Source organism: Nelumbo lutea, chromosome 3 (genome assembly GCF_056320005.1).
Source record: "Nelumbo lutea isolate HS-2025 chromosome 3, American lotus-T2T, whole genome shotgun sequence".
Classification (NCBI taxonomy): Eukaryota; Viridiplantae; Streptophyta; class Magnoliopsida; order Proteales; family Nelumbonaceae; genus Nelumbo; species Nelumbo lutea.
Genome location: NC_142686.1, coordinates 84,592,027 through 84,597,500, shown reverse-complemented (window position 1 = coordinate 84,597,500; position 5,474 = coordinate 84,592,027). Strand labels below are relative to the sequence as shown.

General features: G+C 38.1%; 1 long non-coding RNA gene across 1 annotated transcript; it reads left to right on the top strand.

Annotated features, from left to right (window-relative positions):
• Positions 1 to 1,524: 1,524 nt before the first annotated feature.
• On the top strand, positions 1,525 to 4,493 carry LOC148866158 (uncharacterized). Its single transcript, XR_016109095.1, has 2 exons — positions 1,525 to 2,225; positions 4,111 to 4,493. It is a non-coding gene; the product is annotated as an uncharacterized LOC148866158 (long non-coding RNA).
• Positions 4,494 to 5,474: the final 981 nt, after the last annotated feature.

The following is a 5,474-nucleotide window of genomic DNA, read 5'->3' as shown; positions in this document are numbered from 1 at the left end:
GATTGATGTTAAAAGGTAGCATCAGCGGAGAATGTGGTAGACCCATTGACTAAGCCATTGACACAGAAAGTGTTTTAGAAACACGTGGAAAGTTTGGGACTCGAGCTTGTACCTGATTGGACCTAAGTGCAAGTGGGAGCTGTTAGACAGTGTATACCCTTAGCTATCAGAATGTACATTATGACTTTTATTGTAAATGTATAAAGTACATAATTGATTCATGTTATTATGGTGTGTTTTGTGTAATACCCTTAATCGCCAGTCCATTCTAACAGTAACAACCCTATTTTCCTATTTGGTTCACCTCTTTAGAATTCAAATTCAACTCACTTAGTTTCAGTCCTAGAAACGAACCTACACCCAACTTATTTTCAAAAGAAATAAAAGAAACAATAACCTAGAAATCCATCTTGGAACCATCCCTACTTAAACTCTCTAAAATCCCATCATTTCCTACTATCAATCACAACAAGATTGCAGCCATGACCAACCCACTACAATGTTAGCAACTCTACCCATTCATCCCATTTAACAGTGAAAACGACCCAAAGCTTACCGAAAATCTCCTTTAGCTCCGCCTAACTTGTCTCAAGCAAGATTCTTAGAACCACCTATAGAATCCAGTTTATTTCAGCCTATTTGCATCACTTCAAAACCAACTCAAATCAGTCCACTTGCCTTCTCCAAAAAGCAACCCAGTGTATACCATGACAATGTAAACAAACCTAACACACTTAGCACATCCCAAACTAAGAACCCCTAGCAACCAATACATTAAAGATCAATCAAGCTAGGGCCCATCAAAGCCAGCAAGGTCCAACTAACCTAACCCAATTAAACTTGGAGCCACCTAGACCATCTAAGAACCACTAGAAATCCACCAAAATCAAGCCTAAACTAACCTAAACTCACTAGGCTAATGTAACCAAGCTTATTACAATGCTAAACTCACTAATCGAAGTTAAACCTACCCAACCCACCTACGCCAACTATGAAGTCAACTCAACTCCTTTTAAAATCCAGCTCCAACCAACTCAAAGCAAAATAAAACCAATACACCAAGGTTGATTTGAACCAATCCCATTTAACCAACCTAAAACTATTCAAAAGCAAAAATTAGAGCTACTCACTTAAGCCTACAAGAACCAGGCAAACCCATCGAAACGAACCCACACCCACCTAAACTAAACCCTATCTAAACCAAGCCAACACACTTAGACTCACAAGAACTGAACAAATCTATCCAATCTACCCACACCCACCTTAAACAATCCAATCTACACTTGTTCAAACTGCCTAAACCTACCTAAACCAAACTCACTTGCTTAGACCTACAAGAGCCAAACAAACCTATCAGAACCAATTCAAACTACACCCCACCATCCACAAAAACCTCCCTAAACCAAACTAACTCACCTGAACTTGCAATTTTTACCAAAGAAAACTGTTCCAATTCATTCAAAGCCACACTTATTCAAACCCCTTAGACCTAGGCCATGTTCATTTTTCGTAAAGTGGAGGGGGGAAAGTTTGGTCAATGCCAATGGGATTTGGGATTCACAATCCCATTGACCAATTTACCTGTGTTCGAATTTTAAATTTATGTGGACTTACGCAAAGTTTTATTTTCCCGGGTATCAGTTCCCCGGTTTAACGATACCCTTGCGACACTCGGCTAAATTGGTTTCCCGAGTGAAGGGTAAACAAATAAAACATAAAATCTCAAAATTGCACCCCACAAGATAAGAGTCTCTTCGACTTCTTTTTTCCCTGATCTCGGCTCTGCGTTTCTCCTCTCACCTCTCGGCTCTGCATTTCTTCTCCTCCATTCCGATTTTCTCATCTCACCTCTTGGCTCTGCATTTCTTCTCCTTCATTCCGATTTTCTCCTCTCACCTTTCAGCTCTGCGTTTCTCCTCCTCCGTTCTTCCTCTCCAAAAATCACGTTTCTCCTCTTCCACTCCATCATCTTGCTACGCGCCGTTGGTGAAATTGGTATGCCAATGTAAATAGATTATCAAAATCTTGCTAGAGAGAGGGGGTGCATCATTTGCCAACCACAACGTCTCCTACTTGCAGAACTTCCACATCTCTCTAGCAGACACCTCACCCACCTCCGCATCTCAGGCTTTCATCTCCACCGACGGAGTCATTAATGCAAGGGCTCGGGTGTTGGGTGGAGGCACTTGCATCAATGCTGGCTTCTACACAATTGCAAGCCCTAGGTATCATATATATGTTTCTTCTTTCTTTAATTATAATCATATATACGCAATAGATTAATAATTAAATTGTTTTGAACTCCTTTAGTAATTAGCGGGGTTTGAACTCAAGGCATTATTTCTTGTGGGTACAAGGCAGAGAACTAGAGGTTTCTACTCAACTTTCTACATCTGTTCTGGGTATTCAATTCTCTGAGGGTAGTGTTAAGAACTTCTTCCGTTTTCAGTGCATATATGAACTTGTAGATACATTCATCTTTGTATGTGCAGCTATAGGTGAAGATGTAAAGAGTTCTGTTTTTATAGGATAATCATATATGTGTAGGTGGAAATCAATTAATCAATCTTGTAGGATTTATAAAGGCACAAAAGATAAGCCCAGTTCATAATTCCTGAATCTTGATAAAATGCTGGATTAAGGCCCCAACATTTTCATGATCAAAGGATTCAAAAGTTTTCTTGGTTCATCAGACAACTTCTAGTGTTGGATACTAAGTAAAGTTAAGGAGAGTTGTTTATAAGAAAATACAATCTGGAATCTGGATGATGTGAACTGCCAAGTATTGGGTAACGATACTAGACCTTTAAAACTTTACCCAATTTTAGGGTCAGTTCGACCCAACAATGCCATACTCCAACTAACTACATGAATCCTGTTTTGCAGAGTTGGTTAGTTCTGGATTTGATGTCAGCTTGAATAAATAAATTATAGGGAAGAACAGTTGTTCTTTTGTTGGGATCATTCTACAGTTTGTAGTCTTTGTTTTTTCCCTTGGCATTTCACTCAATTTGAATGGCAAAGAGAAAGGCTATTTTTGGACTCTCTGATACAAAATACCATTTTTTTTGTCTTGGCCTTTTATTATGTGTAACTTTTAAGCATTGCTTTCTAAAAAGGGCAGCCCAGTGTACGAGGCTTTCGCCAACGCAGGGTCTGGGGAGGGACAGGTTTATGCAGCCTTACCCCTGCACATATAGAGAGGTTGTTTCAATGATTTGAACCCTGGTCACCCAGGTTGCAATACAGTAAGCCAACCATGGAAGAGAGAAAATTAGTTCCGGTTTTAGCATTTATTATAGTCTTTGACAACGGTACTGTTTCTCAGTAGTTACATGGATGTTGTAATGGATTCTATGTAAAGGATTTACTTTCTATCATAATCCTTCATGTTCTTAACAATTCAAATGCTAGGAAATGATTTATGAAGTACTCCTTCCCCTTAAAACTCAAACCGATGGTGAGAACTTGAGGCCTCATACAAAGATTCAACAAGAAAAAAGTTGTCTTTGTTGTTGTAGACTTGTTAACTTGCAAAAGTTATTGGGTCTTTTGCTCTTATTTATTCTCAATTTTGCATATACTTAGGTGGGCCTCTAATATATAAAATCAGGAGGTGGTTTAAGAATGAACCTCCTTCCCTCTATGTTACGAACAGACTAGAGCTTTTGCTGCATTACTGGTTGACATTTTTTTAGTAAACGGAAAAAAATATTGTAGTAAGGAGGGTGAGGAATCCTTAGAATTTACAAACAAGTATGCCTATAATATCCACATGACATACAACATGTTCAAAAAATGATGGAGACTGATTCCGGAAACAATCAGAAGGAACTCTCATGAATTGGTGTTGTACTTTGGCCCATCTCAACAAGGTCTATCATTTTTTTCCATTTAATTTTTACCCAACTTTCTGATTGTAGGTGACTTATCTAGAAATTTCCTGTCTGAATAGGAACAAGATTGTATTCCTTCCAAACTGAGCCTATAGAATTCCCATGTTTCATTGTTCCAGACATTTGTGCAGAAAACATGGTATTTTCCTTGATTGTATGTATATGTTGTATTTTGTTCCATGGCTTGAGCCCTAATGGCTAAAATTCATGGCAGGCTGGAGAGTTCTCTTCTCGCATTCAGCAGCTAGCTAGCTGTGGTTCTGCTGCCAACCAAGACTTGGTCGGTTCAAAATTTTGGATGAGTTGATCATTAACCTGTTGCTGAAGAAGGCGTCTTAATATATGAATCAGCTGTGCCAAGTGAAGCCAGGCAATGTGCTGAGGTGTTCCATATGTGCCTTCACTATGGTCAATGGAGAATTTTTATTCCTTCTTCCTCAATGACATCCAACTAATTTTCCCCTGTTTTTTCCCATTCTCTGTTATTCTTCTTTGATAGAGAACTGTATATTTGGCTGTACTTGAAAAGCCCCAACCATGTAATTTTGGTGTATGCTGCTTATTGGAAGTAATTTAGACTTACATTTCATTTTGTAATTGTGATTTTGATGGTCAAAGGATTGACATGATCTTATAAGCATTGACATTTTAAACTCTCCTCTGCTATTTGTTATTTGTGAAAATCCAATGGTTCATTAAATAACCAGAACTACTTTGATTTTCATAAAGAAAACAAAAAATTATGACAACAGACTTAAATGCCCAAAATTTGAGCCCAAAATAATGGCAGATGATGTTTTCTTCTATCGTTCTAGAGGAAAAACTTGAATTAGGCTCAAATTGGGTTTAAAAGAAGAGGCAGCATGGTTTATTTCCGAAAATTTTAGGGGCATTTAAGACTTTGTGACATTGTTTTGGAATCCATGTCCAAAGGGTAAAATTGGAAACAGATGAAAAAATAACAATTTACCTAGGAAAATGGGTATTGCAAAAGAACATGGGAAAATAAGAAACATCATTTGCCCAGGTAAATCACACAAAAAAAGAACATGGGTAAATACAATTACCTAGGTAAATCTAGCTTAACTCATTAAGGATAAGCCAAACCTAACCTACTAAAATGCATTTACCAGGTAAATGTGATTCCGAAAAAAGAACATGGCCCTAAAGATATGACCTTATTAATTGCAAACTATAACCTATTCCAACCCACTCAACCTCCTAAAGAAATAAACTCAACCCAATCCATTAAGGCATAGCACAAACCAATACCAATATAGCTGGGCCTAGTTAGAACCATTTCAAGCAACCAAACTCAGCCCAATCTGTTATTGCATAACCGACATACCTGAACCTAGTTACAACTCAATCCAACCTACCCAAGATTAAGCAAAGCACACCTAACCTATGAATACATAGCTAAACCAAACCTGTCATAGATGAACCTAGTTAGAACCAATCTGAGACTAGTCAATAGTCATCCAACCCAACCCCAACCTATCAAGATATAGTTGAATCCAACACAACATTAGCTCAACCCAACTAGAACCAATCCATTCCACGTAAGATAACCAAACC